The following is a 22,583-nucleotide window of genomic DNA, read 5'->3' on the forward strand; positions in this document are numbered from 1 at the left end:
CAATCCCGCTACCGCACATCTGTAGCGGCTTTCATGGTTTCAAAGCACATTCCCATTCTTTGTGGGGGGAAAGAGACCCTCCTATACTGTTGGTGGGAATGTAAGTTGGTGCAGCCACTATGAAGAACACTATGGAGGTTCCTCAAAAACTAAAAATAGAGCTGGCAGTGATCCCGCAATCCCACTCCCGGGCATATGCCTGAACAAAACTATAATTCGAAAAGATACGTGTTCACAGCAGTACCGTCCCCACAGCCAAGACACGGGAACAACCTAAGTGTCCACTGACAGAGGAATAGATAAAGATGTGTCTGTATATACAGTGGGATACTCTGTGTGTGAAAGCTCATTCCCTCTGCATGTCTGAATTTTTGCGGCCCCAATGGACTGCAGCCCGCCAGGCTCCTCTGTCCATGGGATTTCACAGGCAAGAATACTGGAGTGGGTTGCCATTTCCTTCTGTAGGCAATCTTCCCAATTCAGGGATTGAGCCCACATCTCCTGCGTTGGCAGGCAGATTCTTTACCACCGAGCCACCTGGGAATCCCCACAATGGAATATTATTCAGTCATAAAAAAAAGAATGAAACAGGGACTTCCCTGGTGGTCTGGTGGTTAAGAATCTGAGCTTCCACTGCCCGGGGCTGCAGATTTGATCCCTGGTTGGGGAACCAGGATTCCCCATGCCGTGTGGTGTGACCCCCCCCAAAAAAAGAAGGAAATAATGCCATTTGCAGCAACGTGGATGGAACTAGAGATTATCATATTAAGTGAACTAAGTCAGAAAGAGAAATATAAATACCATACGATATCACTTCCATATGTTGGATCTTAAATATAAGTAAACCTATCTACAAAACAGAAAACAGACTCACAGACAGAGAACAAACAGACTTGTGGTTGACAAGGGGAAGGAGGGTTGCAGAGGAGAGTATTGGGATTTGGGGATTAGCAGATGCAAACTATTATATATAGAATGGATAAACAACAAGGTACTACTGTATAGCACAGAAAATTATATCCTGAAATAAGCCATAATGGAAAATATAAAAAAGAATGCATATATTCATACCTGAAACACTTTACTGTACAGCATACATTCAGTTCAGTTCAGTTCAGTTCAGTTGCTCAGTCGTGTCCGACTCTTTGTGACCCCATGAATCACAGCATGCCAGGCCTCCCTTGTCCATCGCCAACTCCCGGAGTTTACCCAGACTCATGTCCATTGAGTCAGTGATGCCATCCAGACATCTCATCCTCTGTCCTCCCCTTCTCCTCCTGCCCCCAATCCCTCCCAGCATCAGAGTCTTTTCCAATGAGTCAACTCTTCGCATGAGGTGGCCAAAGTACTGGAGTTTCAGCTTTAGCATCAGCCCTTCCAAAGAACACCCAGGGCTGATCTCCTTCAGAATGGACTGGTTGGATCTCCTTGCAGTCCAAGGGACTCTCAAGAGTCTTCTCCAACACCACACTTCAAAAGCATCAATTCTTCAGTGCTCAGCCTTCTTCACAGTCCAACTCTCACATCCATACATGAACCCTGGAAAAACCATAGCCTTGACTAGACGGACCTTTGTTGGCAAAGTAATGTCTCTGCTTTTGAATATGCTATCTAGGTTGGTCATAACTTTTCTTCCAAGGAGTAAGCATCTTTTAATTTCATGGCTGCAGTCACCATCTGCAGTGATTTTGCAGCCCCGAAAAATAAAGTCTGACACTGTTTCCACTGTTTTGCCATCTATTTCCCATTGTAAATCAGCTATATTTTAATAAAAATTTTTTTAAAAGAATTACATTCCTATCCTTGATAATGTTTGACCCCCACCACAGGCTCTGAGGTCAGCAGAACAACGGCTTTGAGCCCAGTGTACAAAGGAGTAAACGAGCCCAGAGAGGCTAAAATCCTGCCTGAGGCAGCACAGCTGGCTAGCAGCCAAAGGGAATCCCGGCCAGGGGATGGCAGGATGCAGCTAACCCAGAGGGAAGGGGCCCTAGAGATGACCAAGCCCAAAGTACCCATTTTACAGATGATGAGACTGAGGTCCTGAGAAGGTTAGAGAATGGCCCAAGGAAAGGACAGTGGTGAAGATGGGGATGAGGTCCCAGGCAGGAGGGCTGAGGGTGGATGCCTGCCCACCACCCCCGACCTCAAAGTGTCCCCTCTTTGGGACCTAAGTTCCCTAAATGAAGGTTGCTGGTAGAGTCTAGGAAGACTATATAAATGGAAGTGGCAGTAGCCCTGGTGGGAGGGGAGGGAGGTGTGGGAAACCCTCCCTGGGACATCCTCCCCTCCCTCCCTGTCACCCACCCCCCAGCCCGAGGCTGGTTGTTTTGTGTACTGGCATTTCGCCTCTGCTCCCCCACCTCCATCTGTCCAAGGCACCCCCGGGGCAGGCTGGGGTGCTGTGGCTTTGTGTGTGAGGGAGGGTCCTCTTGGACTAGGGCTGAGCTGTATGGGGTGCAGAACAGGACAGGCCCAGCTGCAGATTGCCCCCTGGCTGAGCCTGTGCCAAGAGAGCCTAAGCAACCCTCCCCAAGAGGCAGGTCTGCTCTGGGCCCCTGGGGCCCTGGCATTCCCAAGGGTGACTCCTGCCCCAGCACTCTGAGCAGGTCAGAACACACAGGAGTGGCTCGAGGGGCCCAGGGCATACACAGGGATGGGGCAGGCTGCCCTTACCTACATGGCTTCGTTAGGAAGCAGCAAAGGAGGTGTTCATTCAAGTGGATGAATGGGACATTTTCAGGACTCAGGAGGTGGTGGAGGACACGGAGGATGCCCAGGTTGTGGACGTGACTCTGGCTTTCAAGACAAGGCTTAAGTCATCCCTTCCCTCTGCTCTGACCAAGCCCTCCCTCAGGGTGCCCTGGAATTGCCAAGGAAAAGTGCTGGGGGATGGAGGGTGGGGGAAGATCTCAAAGGCATCTGATACTCTCACCCCTGCAACCATCTGTGTTTGTGAGAGAGAGAGACAGTGTGTGTGACAGTTGGGCAAATGTCACAGGGTGGCACCCATGCCTGCCTCTCCAGCCCACAGCGGCCAGTGCTGTGTGACTGCCAGCTCATGTCTGGTTGGGAGTGTATCGAGCCCGTGGTCAGTCCCTCTCTGAGGCTGGTGCCTCCCGCGGCAGGCTGAGGTCTTGTCTGCTGCACCCCCAGAGTTACATGGCCCGGAGCATGTCAGAGCGGGCCACCGAATCCAAAAGTGATGCCAGGACTAGAGATGGTGAAGGAGGGGCCCAAAGCCCCCCAGTGAGCCCGGCCAGGTCACCCCTGGGCCCGGGCCAGAGCTGAGGGTAGGAGCAGAGCAGCAGTTCCTTCGGGTGAGAGGCAGTACCTGGAACACCCCCCGGTCTCGAGACCCTCAAGTCTCACTCTTGCTTATTCAGCTGTGCGGGACTTAGTTGCAGTGTGCGGGCTCTTTGTTGCAGGATCTTTAGTTGCAGAAAGTGAACTCTTAGTTGCGGCATGTGGGATCTAGATCCCTGACCAGGGACCAAACCCCCACCCCCGGCATCAGGAGCAGGAGTCTCAGCCACTGGGCCACCAGGGAACTCTGCATGTGGCTCTGTCTTAGGACCACCAGCGCCTGGTCATTGTCATTGATTCAGGGTGAGCGTGTGGCCTGTGGGACCCACGAGGCTCAGTTATTATGTGGCTTCTGCTGGGACTTGGCGGGGGTAAGGGCGCAGAGAAGCTTTTGCCTCCTCCTCTGGGGTCTCTCAGGTGGTTCTTACAGGATCTGAAGCTAGACCCCAGCTCTGTTTTGCCACCCTGGGAGGTACATGACGAGGAGAGAAAGTCTGAGCCCGAGGGATGACATTTGGATGGCCTGCAGTCAGCTCTAGCCCTGGGTGTCCCAGTGGTGTCAGCCAGTAAAAGTCACAATACACTCTGAGGAAAAGGGTTCAGCAGAAATGAGCTAGTCAATGTTTAGCAACCAGCATTTGGGAGGAAGGTCCTGATGTGTGGTGTTTGCCAATTCCCACAGTGTAAATGCTCTCACTGTAGCTGGTTCATATTACCACTGGATGACATTGAATGTGGAGTTGGGAAGGGAGGCATGTTTGGCTCCTGCAAGTCCCTGCAGACCAGCCTCTGCACACAACTAGGGTGTAAGCGACGCTGGCCAGGTTTTCTGTCATTTATCACCAGAATAATCTGACCTGAACACCCAGTCTTGCTGTTCTGGGAGGGAACTTCTCAGTGACGCCTGGGCTCCCCATTAAGGTCGTGCAAGTATCTGCTGTCTCCATTCACTAAGATACGGGGGCACTCGTGGTTTCTTTGAACTGTGGTCTGCTGCTTGGGGCTCTGGAGGAGGTAGAGAGCCCCTCGGAGCCCCTCGGAGTCCCTCCACAGCCTGGCCAGAGGCTCTGCCTCCCCTTCCCAAGCCCCACCAGACACTGGCTCGTCTTTGAGCTCAGGCTCTGACAAAAGGCAAGAAAAGCCCCTTCAAGCAGTTTCTGTTCTCTGTCTTCACTACCTGGCTGTGCAAGTTTTGTCTTGGTTTGTTGTGGGGAGAGGGCACAGGGAGGCGAGGAGGAGCAGAAGGAACGCAGAGTCATAGCTTAACCAACTGTCCAGCCAAAGAGTGCAAAAGCGACACTTCCCTCCCTGGGTTGTTGGATTAAATGAGATTATGCATTTAGAGTGCTTGGGCTGCTGGAGCCTCACGTGTGCGCGGTGCTCTCTTCCTGCCGGCAACTATCGTATCTCTGTTGCTGTCCGATCTGCACCCATCTCCCCCGCAAGAAAAAAACCCCACTTGCTCCTCCTGAAGCTTCATCTCCTCTTGCTGAATGGCAGCCCCATCCTTCCGGTCAGACCCCGTCCTGGGAGCTGTCCTCCATTCCTCTCTCACACCCCACACCCAGTCCATCAACTGGCCGCCAGCCCCACCTCCAGATGCGAGCCAGGTCTCACCACCTCCACACCTTCCCCGTCTGGTCTGGAGGCTCCCTGCTCCTCCAGATGGATGGCAAACAGCCTGGCCTCGCTGCTCCTGCCCTTACCTGACGCTCCGTGCAGCGGCCGGGCCGTCTTGTTAGCTCCAGTTGCACCATGCCATTCTTCTGCTCTAACCACTGCAGTTCCTCCAGTCTGCACTCAGGAGTCCAAGATCTCCCAATGGCCCATGGGGCCGAGACCTTCTCCACCCTCAGCCCTCTGGTTCACCTCCTGCCTCCCGCTCCTCGCTCACTCTGGTCCAGCCACACCAACTACATCCCACCTCTGCCTCTTTGAAGGTGGAACCTTCTCCCCGCCCAGTGTTCCCCCAACTTGGTGCCTTCAAGTCACCTCCTCGGGAGGGGCCTCCCTGCATCCCTGGTAGCTCTGTCTTCATCCCCACGGTGCCTGCCTTGTTTCCCCCAGCGCTGATTGCCATCTCTTTCTCCTGGGTTTGACGAATCACCTGCTTCTTGTCCACCCCTCCCGCACTGCTCCAGGAGGGCAGGGTGACTAAGCTACTTACCTGGCCGAGATGACATGTTCCTGGCTGTCCCAGAGCCTGGCACAGAGGAGGTGGTCTGTGCACGTGTGTTTGACTGGCTGACGGCATGGCTGTCTTGGGATAGGTTTATCGCAGTTGCTGCCAAGGGAGTTAGTGTTTGGCGAGGGTCCACCATGGGCCTGGTGCCCTATGGGGTGTGTCGGGGTCCTGAGAAGCAGGGAGGGAAGCACGGCCCTTGCCCTCCAGGCACTGCATTCTGCTCAGTACATCCGCACCTGTGAGCCAGAGATGACCTGGCAGGTTGCGTGCCAGGGGAACAGTACCCAAACTGGGGCTCACGGAGGATGCAGGTCCTATGGGCTGGAGAGGGACGTGTGGGCCCCCTGGCCCAGCTGACTGTACTTTTTACACCTTCCTCAATTCAGATCCATTTCCTTACCCCTGTCCATGTCTTTAATATCCCCATCTGGAGTGTTCCAGCATCCCTCCCACCCCCCAGGCAGCTGCCCTTAAATCAGTTATTCCCACACTGCCAGCATCCCTGTTATGAAAGACAAAGAGTAGATGCTGCTGTCCTGATCAGGGTGCCTCCACCGCCCACACCAGAGCCTGAAACTGGCAGCCTGTGGGTTAAACATAACCTGCAGTCATGATTTATCAGGACCTTCTTGGCACTGGCCTCCCCAGTATTTCTGAGAAATTTAAATTCATTATCTTTTGAAATCAGGAGATTTCATACATGAATCTGGGGTTCTGGCTTTGCTTGAAAAAACAAAACCAGATGTGGCCCCATTGAGTCCAAATCCCTGCAGGCAACAGGGCAGAGGGGCCAGATGGGAGCCTGTGCTCTCTAGCCACAGTCCCCACCAGCCCCTATTGCCCTTCAGTCCCACTGGCCTTTCTCTGCTCTCCTCTCGCACGTGCCATGCTTCCCTCCACTCGCTCTCACATTTGATTTTTGACATTTGGGTCTGTGATCCTTGATTCAGAGAATGTCTCACCTCCAAGTATACCAGGTCTCCTGTGAGGGGCCCCTCCTCACAGCTCTGGTCACCTGCTGCTCCTGGGTTTCTCCTGGAATCTAGTAATAATGAGCTGCTCATGGCTTCCCATAATCACGTGACCTTATACGTCTCTGGGCCTTTGCCACCTCTCTTAGTTCCTACTCATTTCCCCTCTACTCATCTTTTAAAGTTTGACCAGAGTGATTGCCTGGTGTATGAGACTTACATTAGTGCCAGAAAAGCCTGCAGAACAGGGCCAGGCATGAGAGGATGGTAGCTCCTGCTCTGAGCATCCCAGGCAGTGGTAGGCGCTTGCACTGGGGCCTTTAAGCCTCACACCTGTGTATTAAGTTCCATCATTAGCATCTCTTCTGAGTTGCCTAGGGCCTTACATCCAGTGAGTGGAAAACTGGGAATGGAACCCATGGGACCAGGGAGCCTCTCAGGGGCCCAGCAGGCAGGCTTCTTTCCACAGCTCCCCTGTCTTCCACAGTTAGGCTTCCAAGGCTGATACCACTCAGTAGTTGCCCAGATGTCTTCCAGAATCTCTAGGGGCTGTGTGCTTTGAGTTCATTTATGCAGGAAAGAAAGTGAGAAAGAACAGCCAGTGTCCTAAGCTGCATTCTAGCTGGACTGGATAGATATGCAGGTCACCTGACCAGAAGGCATTCAGTTGGCTCAGCCCAGGTCATGTGGTCTAGCCCTGGGGTAGCATGTGCCCCCCAGAACCCTAGGATCCCCCAAAGAGAGCAGAGGCTCTTGACACAAAGAGGGAGGGGACACATTGAGGGAAAGAGCCAGGGTTCCCCACAGACGCCCAAGGGCCACTCCCTAGGGTCTCCCCTCTCTGGGCCTTTCTGTGGGGCAAGGATGGGGGCAGGGCGGTGTTGGATGGGTAAAAAGCGGGGCCCAGAATCTGAGGGGAAAGGTCCTTCAGGCAACTTGTGTTGTCTCTATATCCACTGAGCCCCCATCCCCTCCATCAGCCCACTTTTGGCCCCATCCAGGATTCTTGGGTCTGGGTTGGGGGGTGGGGGAGGAGGGCAGGCCTGAGTACTTGGAGGTAAGGAGGCTTGAGGGAGAGACCCAGGATCTGAGGGGGTACACCTCTCCCCATGCTGGTGGGGCTTTTCCCTCCCTGGAGCCTCATCCCCCTAGAGAGGGGCACCTTCACTCATGCAGTCTCCCCTCTAAAACGTCAGAGCAGTGACTTGACTGCAGTCTGGGCAGCTAATGGATAGCCATTCTCTTCCGACCTGACCTGAGCCTCCCCCCAAACGCTGGGGAGCCCCTGCTCCGTCTGGAGCCTCCTCCCCGACCCCCACCCTTGGGGCCACCCAGCTTTTCCAAGAACTTCACATCTTCCCTGGACGCCCAAGGCCTCTGCCAGCCGGACAGCCTCTCCCTTGGGGCCCCTGAGGCTTCTGCGCCTTTCTGTGTGGGGTGCTGTCCTTTGCAGGACTGTCCTGGTGCCCGCCCACCCCTCCTTGGGGCTCATGGCTGCCAGAGCCCACAGGACCCTGTGTTGTCGGGGTGGCCTGGCTCTGTCTCCCATCAGAGGAGACAATTCAAGGCTGGGACTCGATTCCGATGTCTCAAAATTGCCAACTCTAAACACGGAGCATGGGACACAGATGATTCAGGAAAGTTGCAAAAAATGAGTGAATGCACGCAATGTTGCACAGTATTGGGTTCAGTCGACCCCAAAGCCTCCAGGTGATGAGCCTCTAGAGCCAGGGATCTGGCAGCAATACGGAGCTCCTGCTGCGGCACTTGCCTGTATATGGAAATTACCAATGAGAGCAAATCGGCAGGTCTGTGGGCTTTTAGTGAGCCCAGAACCCAGGTGACTGGCTGGTGCCTTTGACTAACTTTTCCTGAGGGGGCTGTGCAGACAAACCATGAATACTGAGTCTCTGCTGGTCTGTCGTGTGTCCCTGTGTGTGTATCTGAGTGTGCTTGAGTGTGTGGGAGAGTGTGTGTAGTTTAAACTGATTCTAACCCCCTCCCCACCCCATCCTAACCCCCAGGAACATATCCTAGAATCAAAATAGAAGTTTGCCCACATTCATACAGAAACATTAAAATCTGGACAAAGTCCTAGACTATCAAACAGCTTCACATTGTTTTGGAAAAAAAAAATACACAGGACCCATATATGCATGCACATAAAATTTCATAGAACCTTACTCTTCACTGCTTGCCGTACCCACTGGTATATTCTACCCTGTGTGTGTACATGAGTGTGCATGTGTGTGTGTGTTGCGTGTGTGGGGTCATGCTGGTCACAGCCCATGAAACTGATTTCACTACTCACCAAAGGATCCCCATCTTGCTGTGTGAAATCCGTCGTCTTAGGGCACCCCCACCCTCAGGTTTGGTAAAGGTGGACACGAGGCCAGCTGCCCTGCTCGCCTGGTGGAGAGGAGGGCGGAGAGCAGCACAATGGCTCTCAGAGGATGAGGTGATGACACGAGTCGTGGCTCCTGAGAGGCCACCACCGGCTCTTATACAGCCATCAGCAGATGAAGACCCCAGTGGCCACGGGGGCTCAAGAGAGGTGGAGACTGGCACTCAGCTGCCAGCCTGGAGGTCACGCAAGTGCAGGCAGTTTCCCAAGGCTGGAAGGGAGACCTCCCCGCCTCCCTTTCCTGCAGCCTCCCTGCCGTCCTCACTCCCCACTTCCTGGCCCCAGGCTCCCGCCCTTCTCTTCCCTAACCTCCTTTCCTCCTTCTGGGCCTGCTCGGTCACCACCCAGGACCTGCTGGGCTGGTGCGCTCTGCACCCTTGCACACCAGCTCATGGCTCTGGCTGAGCCCCTTCCTTGCTCGAGGCCCTGGGTGTGCCCCTCGCCCCCGCTCATCATTTCTGGGAGCCCCTGGGGTGACTGACCACCAGGGGCCGGTGGGTGAAGAGCCTCAGAGGCCTGTCCATGGGTGGCTGGGTGCATAATAAGAGGGTGGGGGGGTAGACTGAGATTCCCCCGATGCTGGTATTTGTTTTAATGCTTTCTAGATGCGCAGCCCATCCCAAGCATATAATTTTCATTACACGATATCAACATTTAGCTTCAGCAATGGAAATGTCAACTTTAATTATTTTCAAGGAGTCTTGATGGCTCTGGGAATAAATCAATATAAATAATGTTTTCATAAACTCTGAATCATGCTCCTAATAGCTTTATATCTATAATTCTAATATTCAAAACAATTTTTCTTTGCATCTCAGCAATTAATTGTTGCCAAGTGCTCGCTTTCCTGTTTTCCCCGTCGCTGTGGGCTCAGAACCCGGGGCTGGGGTTGGGGGAGGGGAGTGACATATTGGCACAGGGGCCGTGTCCTCAATCTCGAGTCAGTTCCTAGCTCTACTGTCCGAATAGTCAGGCTTCGTTTAATGTCTTTTCTGCAGAAAACCATCCCCTTTCCTCTCGGCCCGTTTCCTCACCTTTCCGACCCACTGTCTCCACAGTCTGCTCTCACCGCCACGCCAGGCTGGGAGGGACGTGTCTCTGGCACACACGTGGCCTTTGTGGCTCCCTACAGCTCCTGGGCTGACGGCAGGGCATGCAAGGTGGCACCGGGAGCTCGGGACTTGTCCCAGGTGTGCCGTGCCCAGCGGTGTGACTCTGGACAGCTGACAGGTGGCAGTGCCAAGGAGTCATCTATCAGGCAGGCTTCTTATCTGCAGGTCGCAGAGAAGGACACCGGTGGATGTGAGCAGAAATGGAACTTTAGACTAAACAGACACCGGGCAGTTCAGACTCTGCCAGGCAGTTGAGTAGGAACAGCACCCGAAATGCAGCCCTGGAGCTGGTCCAGAGGCCACCACTCTCACCCCCAAGGCCCTGGCCCCTGCAGTTTGCACAGCAGATAGACAGGCCTGGAGGCTGTGGGCTGCAGAGGCTCTTGGAAGAACAGCTGGTCTTAGAAACCAGCCCGGTCACCACTGTCCCCGGAATGGAGACTTCTCCACCCCCAGCATCTACTTGAGGCCTGGGGTGCTGTGCACCACTGATGGGCTTGGGACTCACCCCACAGCCAAGCTGCAAAGGAGCATGAAAAGTGAGTATCTGGTAGTTTGCCTTTCTGTAAAAGGGGGCAAACTTTCTGCTTCGTGGGGGGAGAGGGACCCCCAGGCATCAGAAGAGGCTGAGAAGCTAAGAAGTAGGTCAGAACTCCTTTCTGGGGCCATGGGCCTCCCTCTGTCCGATGGCTGAAGCCCCTCCATAGCTGTTTTGTTTGATGCTGACATTTTCTCAGTAGAGAACTATACAAATGCACGCCTAAGGGCCTCGCCTCCAGTCTGACTTCTGCCCCAGACGTTCAATTATCATTTACCTTCTCACAGCAACTGTTCTCTGAGGGAGTGTGCTGATGGGTCCAACAGGAGGCTCTGGTCCCCATGACAGTTATATTCTCAATGTAAATAAATAACTGGCATTTGTTCTTTGGGAACTGGCTGAGATTACAGCCCATGAACCAGTGCCCCAGGCTCACTCAGTCCCTTCTGAGCCATTGAGGGTCCCCTTTTTCTGAGGCTGGAAACCTGGCCCCAGTTCCTGGCGACAGGATGGGTCTGTCTGGACTACCACGGGCCCCACCCATGACCTGGACCCAGCAGTATCTTCCCAATTCACATGAGTGCTGGGCGGTGCCCTTCCTCGGTCACGATGCCTTTGGAAGCAGCCATTATACCTGTAGCCTTTGTGAAGTCACTCGCACAAAGGTTTAAGAAAGATCAAGTCCATAACGGGTTTGTTGAAATATATCACCTTTCCTTAAAAAATGAAATTATATTCAACTAGGACTCTCTTGGAAATTCCAAGTTCCATGCTGTGGGAAAGATAAAAGAATGGATCGAAGGATGGATGGATGGATGGATGGATGGGTGGAGAGCATGCCTTCCTTCCTATGCTAAGACATCAGTGGAGGGAGGACTTGGAATACATGAGTCTCAGCTGTGAAAAGCTTTGAGCATGAGATTATTCCTCCTTTGTTTTGGGTGGTTGAGGGGATGAGTTGGGGTCAAACCAGAGGTAGGGGGATGGGTAGGATGATTTCCTGGGTCCCCTTCTGGGAATTTTCTCAGAAGATGATCAAAGAGTCAAGACCTGATAAAAAGCAATAGACAAGCAGAAGGTGACAGAACTGTCATTCATCCACATGCACATTGTTTTTGGGGATCCACCAAAAAAAACAATGTCAAAATATCTTCCCTTCATGCATGGAGAGCAAGGAGCGAAGTTTGAAATCTCTGCTTTCAAACTGTGTTCCTTATAATAAACAAAGAATACAAGTGTTCATACAGTAGAGCTGTGCGTTTGAGTGCTATACCCAGGATGACCAATTCATATGATTCCTGGGCAAGATCTCCGGAGATCCACTCTACCTCCCATAGGGTATTTATCTCCAGGGGTCAGCTCAGTATATTCCCCTGAGAAGTCTCTTCTCAATGGCTGCACTGTTTAAAGCTTCACCTGCTTTGCTCCATAACATCCTTTCCCCTGGGCTGCCCAGGTGGTAAAGAACCTGCCCGCTAATGCAGGAGACATAAGAGACTCAGGGTGTGGAAGATCCCCTGGAGGAGGGCATGGCAACCCACTGCAGTATTCTTGCCTGGACAATCCCGTGGACAGAGGAGACTGGCGGGCTGCAGTCCATGGGGTCGCACAGAGCTGGACACGACTGAGCGATGGAGCACGCATGCACCTCCTTTCCCCTTGCTTCCCACCTGCCCAGATTTTCCATGACAAGCAGCTGCAAATAAGAAGGGCCTGCAAGAGAGAGGCCCTGAGCAGGAATTCCATGCCCCAAGAAAAAGGGCAGTGAGGTGGCACTGTAGCTTCAGCAGAGGCAGGCGGTTGTGCGGAGTCAGAGATGCGAGACAGGGCCTCAGCCAGCGAGGATCTGCAGGCTTTGGAGGCTCAGAGGGAGCAGGACTGAAGAAGACAGTGTGCTTCTGTCTTCCGGGGCTGCTCTGACAAAGCAGCCATCTGGGAGAGGAGGAGGAACTGGGGAGGACTGGCCAGGCAGGGGGTACTCGGCCGAGGTCTTGGGGACCAGACCCTGGGATCCCACCTGGGCCTTCCCCAACGGCTGAGCAGAGGAGGCCCATGGGACAGCCAGGGGACCCTGCCAGGGTCAGAACTCCTCACCCACCAGGCCTGGCTTGGAGGACCTCTAGGGCAAGTGCAGGAAGAGGAGTCTAGGGGGTGCTGGCCCTAAGGAGAGGGGCCTGGCTCCCTGGGGCTCCTGGGGGAGGGCAGTCTCTCTGTAGGCTGGCCCCCACAGGACGGTGAAGGCTCCAAAGAGGATTCTGGCTCGCTCTCGGAGCCTTCCAGTGATCCTAGGACTGGCTAGAGAGATGTCCCTGGGGGACTGTGGGGCTGGGGGCCTGGGGAGGAGATGGGGTGCTGGGTGGGCCAGCAGAGTCTATGTTACTCTTTGCCACCCCAGGCACCCTGTCCTTTGTGGAGGGCCTCTGAAACTGTCTGCAGGGGTGAGGCAGGGGGGGAGAGAGGGTCCCATGCCTGGAGCAAGGGCCCTCACCTGTTGACCCCTCACTTCCTTGCTTGGCTGGGGGGTGGGGGAGGGTGGGCACGTTCCCAGAAAGCTGCCCCACCCTTCCTGACCAACCCCCATGGCCATCCTCATCTCTCCAACCACCCCCGCCCTCAATTTAAAACCAGCAGAAGGGCTCCTTTCCCCCTGCTGGGCATCCTCACCTCTCCAGCCCAGAGGTGCCAAGCTTCCAGAGACCAGAAGGGCCCATGGTGCCTTAGGCCCTCCTGTGAATGCCCTGTCTGCTTCAGCCAAGCTCTGTGCTGACTCAGTGCTCCCCATGGCTGGGCAGACCCTACCCAACTCAGAGGGTGTCCAGATGGCTCTCATCTGTCCTGGGCCACAGACAGCCATCTGGATCTGGGCCTGGACACGAGCTTCCCTCCTGGCTCGTCTCTCTGGCCTTCACTTCCTATCCCACCCCAAGCCCCAGTTCCACCTTTATTCTCCCAAGATATCCCAGCTGGTCAGAAAAAGTTATGGGAGCTCTGGCCCTTAGTGATAGAAACGGGGGTTCATTCTCAGAAACACAGCAGCCATTGCCCATCCCTGGGACACCCTAGTGTTCTGTCCTGAAGAACCACCTTCCCAATGATGGCCGCAAAGTGGCTTTTCCTCTTTTCCTCGCTTGCCACCTCCTCACTGAAGCCACCTTCTCCATCTGCTTGGTGCGTGCTGGCCAGGCCGTGCACTGTAGCACTGGGGTCTCGGGGCAGGGAGTTCTCCTGTCACCTCGGTGACCTTGGGCAAGTCACCCCTGCCCAGAGGGCCTGATTCTCCTTATCTGTAAAGCAAGGGGGTGCAGACTTCACCGCCTCTGAGATTCTCTGCTGCCAAGAGTCTATTTCTATGATGGGGTTTCCTTTGTTAATAAGATGCAGAAAGTAATAAATCCATAGAGACAGGGAGTGTGAAGGGTTTTTGTCTTCAAGGGACCTGTGTCTTTCCTGGGATCAACACTGTCATCCACTTTCAAAGAAGGAGAGGGCCAGACCAGTGGGTGTGTCAGCCCAGCCTGGAACGCTGGGTGCCCCGTGCCCCCCGCTTCCCCCATCACTGCTCATGGCTGCCTCCTCAGGGAAGAAAAGCATGAGAAAGTCTGTGCCCAGGTGCCCCAGAAACAAAGGCCCTGACAGCTCTGCAGAGCTTAGTGCCTGTTCCATCCGGTCATGACGGCCCGGCACAGCCCTACCCTCTAGGGAGCCGACTGGGGTCTGCACAGGGTCCTTCACTGCAACGGTAGCAGGGGTCTCCCAGGGCTCCCTGTGTGGGAGAATGAACTACTGGTAAAGGGCCGGAGCAGTGGCAGGAAGGGGACCGTGAGCCCACCATGGAGCACAAGGGCAGTGGGCCCTGCTGGAATGACAGCTAGAGACGGCAGGTGAGGTGAGCCCGGGAGCAAGGCAGCCTCGTCTCCACGGCCCAACAGGGGCTTTCCTGGAATACGTGTGGGCAGGGAAAGTCTCCCACAAGTATAGAGTGGATGGATGCCCACCGACAGAGGTGGAGGGTCCCCCCCCAACACACAACTTTGAAGTAGAGAAGCGAAAGGCTGGGCTTCTGGCCTGAATCTGGGCAGAGAGCAATTCCCAACTAGGAGTCCATGGGGGAAGGCTGGGGACTTCCACACACAGGTCACCGTGCTTTGGCTGTGCGACCACACCACGACAGGGCCCGGGGGCACGAGGCCAAGGCAGTCCCAGCTCCGCGGTGGGGGGGACATATTCTGAGTACAGAGGGGCTGGGGAGAGCGTCCTAGTTGGCATCGGGGCTGGGGATGGGGGCCTGGCAGGGCGGTGTCCACACCCCGGCCCTGCTCTCTTCCCACCAAGCCTGTCTCTTGGAGACCAGCTACCAGTTGATCCAAAAGAACCCATCTTCCACGTTGCCCCACTTCTTCCAGCAGCCTGGACATGCAGAGTCTTAGAGCCAAAGCAGCAGAACTGGGAAAGCCCTTAGAATGAAGGGGGCTGGGGGGGTTGGATCCACGGCCCTGGACCTGCCGTGCTCAACTCCGTGACCAACTCCGTGACCAACTCCGCTGGTCAGGGGTTAACTGAAAGCAGAGGTGTGAGCTTGCAGGACTCCAGGCTGTTTTTTAATGATACTTCCATTCATAGGTAAACCTCACCCTGTTTGCATCACCTTATCAGCTCTTACATCAACCCAGGGCAGCGGTTTGGTAGCTAATTTATCTCCATTTTACAGCTGAGGAACCAGGCTTGAGGAGGTGAAGGACTTCTGAGAGCAGAAACTCTAATGGTGAAATGGCAGGCGGAGGGCTGGCGGTTGAGAAATAAGGGGGCTCTTGACGCCCCCACCCACCCATCCACCTTTCTCAGGGCTTTCCACAGGCCTGCGATCCCCCGGCATAGGAAAGTTTTAGAGAGGAGCTGATCAGAGCCCTCAGCCGGGCCTCCTCTCCTGGGTGTGTCATGCACCTTTAAGGACTGGCTCTCAGACAGGTAAACAAGGGGACTCAAGGGGTCCCCAGAGCACTGCTGGCCTGGAGCGAGCGGTGCTGAGATGTGTGGTCTGCGTGGAGGACGTGGTGTCACAGCCTTACAGAGGAGCAAACCACCGCCACCCCCGCCCCGCACCCCGCCCCCTTCCTGCCCTTCTTTCATCGTCCCTCCCAACCTCCAACTCCTCTTCTGCAGAGAATGAAGATAAATCACTTCGCTCCGGAAAACCACATCTAGCGTCTCCTGCTCTTTGCGGGGCAGGGACGTCCTGACGGCGCGTCCGCACTGCAGATGGCTTGCCATATGCCGCTTGCCCGCACGCTCTCACCTTATAAGCAGATTCTGTCAGGTTCTCGGAGTAAAAGCTTAATTAACAAGTGGTGTGTACAATGATGTACTTAATTATCTCCTGCTTTTATTTCTTTGTTGCTTCTTGGTTTTTCAAAAGTTTGGTAACAGTTATAGACAACTATTCCCAACCGCGGTTTTTGCACCTCTTTTTCCTCCCCCCCACCCCATTTAGAGACTGTCAGTGGGATAAAGAGGAGAGCTTTCTCTTGTCTAAGTGAGGCCTCTGCTTCTTGCCCCCAAGCCCAACAAAGCCCTCTCCAGACTTGCATGGCTGAAAGCTCTGGGAGGTGGTTCAGGTGCCTGTGCTTCTAGAAAGCATTTTCTGTGGCGCTGACCAGCAGTCCAGGCCAGGAGCCCAGGCCTGGACCTCCCTCCCCCTGTGGGGGCCGTCAAGGTGCTGCCTCATCTCGTTCTTTTCCATCTCACCCTGTTGGTCAATCCTGAGCACAGTGGGTGTGGCTGGGCTGGGGCGGTAAGAAGAACAGGGTGCCGGGGGCAGATAGGGGACCCTTCTGCCTCAGGTTAAGGACAGGGGCAGCTTCGGGACCGGAGCACAAAAAGAGCAAGGCGACTTCGAACAGAAGCACAAAAATGTAGCAAGTTGCAGGGCATTCAGTATAGGCTGAAGCCAGACCCCTGAAAGGAGAGACTGCCTCCCTGGGGACCATTTCCGCTTACAGTCCCCATGACCTGAGGTCAGGAAGCCCTGTTTCTCCTGCAGGTGTCTTTTGGAAGCATCTGTGTGCGAGGTGTCCTGTTTTAGTGACCTTCCTTTACAGCTCAAAACTGTTATTACCACGTGGAGGCGGAGAAGGCCATGAGCTGACAGCTGCAGTCTGAATCACGTCGGAGGCGGCCCATCTAACTTCCCCGGGGCCCGAGGGCTGGCTCTAGGCTCCTCAGCCAGCAAGGACTGGGGGAACCCGGGGCACTCCGGTCCTTGCATGCCCTCCCCACCACACCCACCCGTGTTAGCTGAGACGGGGTGCAGTCTGGCGAGGCCTGGGGAGGGTGGATGGGAGGAAAGGACAAGATGCAAGGGCAGAAGAATTGCAGAATCAGGGGATCGGGGCATCCCTTTTATCCCTCCAAGCTGGGGGAGAACGCTGATGGACACTGCCCTGAAAAGAGGACAGAGGCCACAGCCAGCACCAGGCCGGGCCCCCGGGGCAGTGCCCTGTCCCGGGACATCCATGTCTTTGACTGTATCAGGTGGCGGGGGGCAGGTTCTCTGTGTGCTGCAGACACTCCCGTCTCCTGTCTGTCAGAGAAGCGTCTGCCGGACTCCAGAGAGGACTGGGCCCCCAGACCTCGCAGCGTACCTAAGCCCGGGACAGTTCCTGGCCCGTGGTTGAGTGCTCAGCAGACATTGGTCATGTCAATCAGAGTTGAATAGACCTTCCAGTGGCTGCTGTGCCGTGCTCATGGTTCTTGTAAAAACAACCGCCTGGCCCCAGAGAGAGAGTCTTAGCTGTGTGTACCATGCCCCGGCCCAGCTGACCTCAGGGCAGTCAGTGGGGGCACGTCAGCTTGACATGTGGCTGGGGGTGGGGTGAAGAGAGAGTACAGGGCAAAGGGATTCTGGATCTCAGAAGGCTGATCTGGGAGGCGCTAAGACAGGAGGGGATTAGGAAGAATCGCTGGGAAGGAAGCAGGGGTGCGTGGTCATCCGGAGGTGAGGAGGGGCTTCTGCCCGAGGCCCCCAATCCCCATCCCACTCGGTGTCACTCACGGCCTCCTGTGCATCTGTTCAACCTTCCCCTGTGACTCCCCTTCGCTTCAGGAAAGGTCAAGGCAGGACGTGGATATGATGCATTAAAACCAGGACCAAGATACCAGAGCCCGAGCAGCCCCAGAGGCAGACCCAACCATCAGGGGACAGGTGTGGGACAGTTTCACCCGAGCCAGGGTGCAGGGAGAAGCTCTGAGAATTGCTTTTTGGGCTTCAGCGGGAGACTGAACAGATGATTAGCAGGTCGCGTCTTCCCCACTGCTGGGATGGCGGACAGTCAGGCGGGGAGTCCAGGGGTGACTCCATGCCCACGTGCGGGACAACACAGCTTCTTTAGATTTTTGCTGAACAAGGAAACACTGAAGGAAACACTGGGCTTCTCTCACCTCCATGGATTAGGAGCCCCCGCCTGGCTTGTTACCCATTAGAGAAAAAAGCTCTTCAAACACATGGCCAGGGAGGCTGGGGGGAATGGAAAGCAGGGAAAACAGGAGGGCAGGCTCTTCTGCTGACCTCACCTCGGTGCCAGGGGCCCAGGTAGCAGGGCCCTCTCCTGGGTGGCTTTCAGCCATGGATACAGCCTCTGTCACCAGAAGCCATGACCCCACTCTAGTCCTCCCCGGGGAGGGGTAGCGTGGAGAGGAAGCTGCCACATGGCTAACGGCCGTTTGTGGAATGGACTAGCCCCCTCCCCAAACTGCATGGCGGCCACACTCAGGGTCAGAAGAACCTCAAGAGTACCAGACTTGGTGCACTGGGATGCTGGGACACCTCCCCTGGGGCAGGGGACGGCTGGGAGGGGCAGGAGGAAGCCCCGGGGCAGAGGCTGTCAGTGCCCATGTGGGGACCACTGGAAAGGGCGGGTGCTCTGGCCTCCCTGCAGAGGCAGAGACCACAGGGAGAAGTCCATACGGCAGGTGCCGGCGGGGCCAGGCTGGTTTCCCTGGACTGAGTTCCCCGCTGCTCCTAAGCACGGTCATTGTGGTATTCTGTATACCAGGCCCCGGGATGCAGAGCAGGGAGGAAGCCCGCTTTCTGCTTACTCCTGAGTGCTTATCATTTCTATCCCTCCTACCCAGACTGGAAGCACACGCCTTCAACCTCCCTGCCCCCGCCCCACCCCCACAGGGCCAGTTTGCCCTCTCATATCCAGTCTCTCCCCCCTCACTGTCATCTCCTCTGGGGTGGCGGCCCACCCTGAGCTCATGGAAGCCTGCCCTGCCCACCTCTGCCAGCCCATACTGCTGATCCCCAGCCCACCGCAGGGGAGTCTTGTGACTTCAGGACACCAAGAAAGGAAAAAGGGCTGCAGGGAGAACCTCACAGTCATCTAAATAGCAAACTCGGTGGTCCACGTCCTGCCCCTCTCCCATGCTGGCCGACCCCTCCAGCCAGGCCACACTTGGGCTTCAGCCCAGCTCCGTGAAACATCTTGTGAACCCACTGGCTTCTTCTTGTCTACAGAACACTCTGTGTCTCCCTAAGAAACCGTATCACGTGCTTTAATTTTAAATTGTTTTCGGATCGGTCCCTTACAGAAATCTTAGTCCTATTCACCTCTGTGGTGACAACATTTATGTCTAATAAGGGCTTCTCTCTTGATGATGAATTTAACATGGGGTGGGATGGGGTGGGGTGTGAGAGGCCCAGATGGGTTACTGGGCCAGGCCCCGAAAGCAGCGGCTCGGGTGCCAGGGTAGGTGGTAGGTAGGGGGATAAGTAAGGGGGCGGATGGTGTCCCTGCCCCCAAGCTGATCAGATGCACCGCCCTTGGGTTTTCTCCTACAGCTTTACATTAGACCCACCTGGAAGTAAGTGTTCAGAGAAATTAACACCCAGATATGGGGCTTGCAGTGGTGCCGACTAGGGCGGTCTCCTTCCTGGGTTACTGGACTGGGTTATCCTAATGACATTCCTCATGGAGAAGGGGTTGGGGGTACAGTGTGTGAAGATGTGCCCAGTGGATGCCAGTGCATGCCATATAAAAAGCCATAGCTCTTTCTATGAAGCTGGGTGTAGACCAGGAGGAGGTCACAGTGAACGTATCTGTTGGTGAACCAAACTCCATCATGGGTGTGCACAGTCATCAGAGAAGGACTCTGGTGGAAGATGAGGCAGTGTAGGTGAACTCAAGTTTCTTTCTGACCCTGCCAACCTGGGGGCTAAGGTGGGGCCTCTGTAGATAATTCCAACTAGATGATTCTTTATGGAACTGACTTGAAAGTTAATGGCTGAATCCCACTGTATTTACAGCCTAGACTGTCAGAACCAAAGAAGAGACTCTGGGAAAGCTCTGGAATCCAACCATGAAGGAAACCAAGGCATGGATGCAATCAGTAACTGCACACCCACTCAGTGATGGCAGCGTTGGAAGTAGGATCTAGGCCCTGCCTCCTTCCCACTCCACTAAGATGAGAACATCCATTTCCTGACCCACAGTCTCCTAATACCTTGTTGGGCTGTGCACACGAATGTGCCCGGCCCCCCGAATTCACGTAACGCCTCCCTCTATTACACATAAGGACCAAGGAATGTCTCATACCTTCCCACCTGAGGCCAGCTGAGGTCCCCTTGAGTGGAAAGCCTGGGGCCATGTGAGCAGGGGTCTAGAGCTGGAAAAGGCAAAGAAAGGGAAAGTTTCAAGGGAGCAAAGACAAAGACCAAGCTTCCTTTTCTTTGCTCTGCCCAGCCTGAATGTTGCCTTTGGTTTGATGCCTATTTGGGATTTCTGCACAAATGAGAGATTTGCCAGGATGACTCCAAATTCCACCAGATGGAGGGTAGGAGGCAATCCTGGCAGCTAGAAGGAGAGGGTTCTGGAAATGCTTGGTCAGTTGGGGAACTGAGACAGCGCATCCTGTCTAACCACCCAGGAGAACCCGCTCTGCAAATCTGTGGCTGCCAGCCTGACTGGGTCCCACCAAGAGACCTGTGTGCTCAAGACCATGCTCTGCTAAACACCTCACAGGTCCCCAGGGGGTGGCAACAAGGAATCCCAGTCACTCCTCTGGCAGTCTACAGGTTTTAAAGCACAATTCCCATGTTATGTTAAGCTGCCTCTTCACCATGGATGATGAGCAAGGAAAAAACAAGCCTTCCTAAGCAGATAGCAAGATGGACGCATACGCACGCAGTTTTGGGGTAGGGCAGAAAGACGTCAGGTGGCCCTGCGTCTCCGTGCCACCCTGCGCCCCCTTTTCCCCTTAGAGCAGCCATAGCCTGACGTACAAAGGAAGCTGCTTTGCCCACTTTCGTCCCTCCAAGTAATCACTCTGCTTCCCACCAAAATCTCCAACCCAATTCCAATCCCAGCCCCACCCCAGCCAGCCCCAGACAGGAGGCTGTGGTCCGCTCCCCCCACCTTCCACCAGAGCCTGCCCCTGGGGGACCCCAGACCAAGCCGTAAGCATGTTCAGCAGGAATGCTCCTCGGGCCTAGCGGGGATTAATGCATCAATAGAATTGTCAGGCCGAACATAGGCAGAGGGAGGTTGTGGAGGGCAGAGGGCTGAGTGGGCTCTGGGAGACAAACAGCCAGACAACTCTGTCTGGGGAACAGCCAACTCCATCTAGTAAGCACCTCACCTGCCTTGTCAATGAAGAGATAAAGACACATGATCTCAGGCCCCGCTAATGAGGGACCTGCAGTGCTTGAGATCCAGCCCAGAGGCAAGTTGGCCTCTAATTCTAGGTCTGGGGAGAAGGGTCTGCAGAGCCTGCTGGGCTGGGTCCCCGCAGGCCCTCTGCATGTGATTTTGAGCCATTCCCTTCTTGGGGCCATCCTTGTCTTGCGTCCCTTACCAGATTGTAAGGTCCATGAGGACAGAGACTGGGACCAGCCCCACACCCACTCTCAGCCAAGCACACTGTGTCTCTGTGCTGCCAGAGCCCAGCAAACAGCCAGGCTCCTCCTGTGCTGACTCAGGGCAGCCCAGCCAGGCGGCAGTCGGGCAGAAAAGGAACCAGTTGGAGCTCCTTGGCTTTGAGCAGGAGGCCAGAGGTTTACATGGAGATGAGTGATGGGAACCACCTGTGGCTTGAAGCGCCCATGATCCATCTCCAAAAGGTATCCGCCTGGAGGGGCGTCCCCCTGCTGCCCACACCGCCAGGAGCAGCACCTGGAGGACCCCGGATAGCCCTGTTTGCAGAGCTTCAGGGGATGGGAAGGAGCAGACAGCTTGTCAGGACGCCAAACAACCAGACAGCAGGGAAAGCCAGGGAGCTCATTTCTGGACTCGGCCACAGAAACCCTGTCCTTTCCCTTGGAAAGTTTGGAAAAATATGCCCAGGCCAAGGAGAAATGGTTTGGGGGTTTCTTACAGCATGGCTTCTCTGTGGAGGTGGATAATGGGGCTTGGGGGATTCCCTCTCATGCATCCTCTGATCATGTTTTTGAATGGAAACAGACGCGGCAGGCCTGCTGTTTATTAAACACAGCAGGGCTTTTCCAAAGAGGTCACCACACTGCTAATTTTCATTCCTCTGGGGAATTCCCCTGGTCCCCAAATTCCTTGAGTTCAATTACTTTAAAACTTGATTCCTTTATAGCCGTCACCTTGTTGATCAACCTACTCAAGGAACTGAAGCTCTGTGAGGGAGCAAGGTGGCAGGGGGGTGGTGGTTGAAGAGTAGGAGAGAGGAAAGGGAAGCAATTCTTGGAGACCAGCAGGGCAAAGTTGGACACTCACGAGTTCAGCACGAGGGGCGCTTGTGTGTCTGCAGAGCAAGGGGAAGCTACGGGCCAAGGCCCTGGTGGTAGTCATTGCACCCGTGAAAAATCACTTTGGAAATTTCTGTGCTCTGGGTTAATACAGAATTGTATCCTTAAATGTCAACTGATTCAAGGGTTCACTTGGTTAAATAAGGGGGATCAGCCAGGCAGAAGAGTCTGGAATTCTTGGGATGGATTAGTGCAACAGCTGTTGCCCAAATCTGGTACCCAGATAGCCTTCAGGAATTCTGGGATGGGCCTCTGGGCAGCTGCTGGGCTGAACAGCCTCAATGAGAGCCAACAGGCCCC

General features: G+C 54.9%; 1 long non-coding RNA gene across 2 annotated transcripts; it reads right to left on the reverse strand.

Annotated features, from left to right (window-relative positions):
• Nucleotides 1-1,064: 1,064 nt before the first annotated feature.
• LOC132343599 (uncharacterized) lies at nucleotides 1,065-21,916 on the reverse strand. 2 transcript variants are annotated; one of them, XR_009492511.1, is made up of 2 exons: nucleotides 2,681-21,916; nucleotides 1,065-1,539 (listed from the first exon to the last, which is right to left on the reverse strand). It is a non-coding gene; the product is annotated as an uncharacterized lncRNA (long non-coding RNA). The 2 variants fall into 2 exon arrangements; XR_009492510.1 differs by having other exon boundaries at nucleotides 2,677-21,916.
• Nucleotides 21,917-22,583: the final 667 nt, after the last annotated feature.

Source organism: Bos taurus, chromosome 23 (genome assembly GCF_002263795.3).
Source record: "Bos taurus isolate L1 Dominette 01449 registration number 42190680 breed Hereford chromosome 23, ARS-UCD2.0, whole genome shotgun sequence".
Classification (NCBI taxonomy): Eukaryota; Metazoa; Chordata; class Mammalia; order Artiodactyla; family Bovidae; genus Bos; species Bos taurus.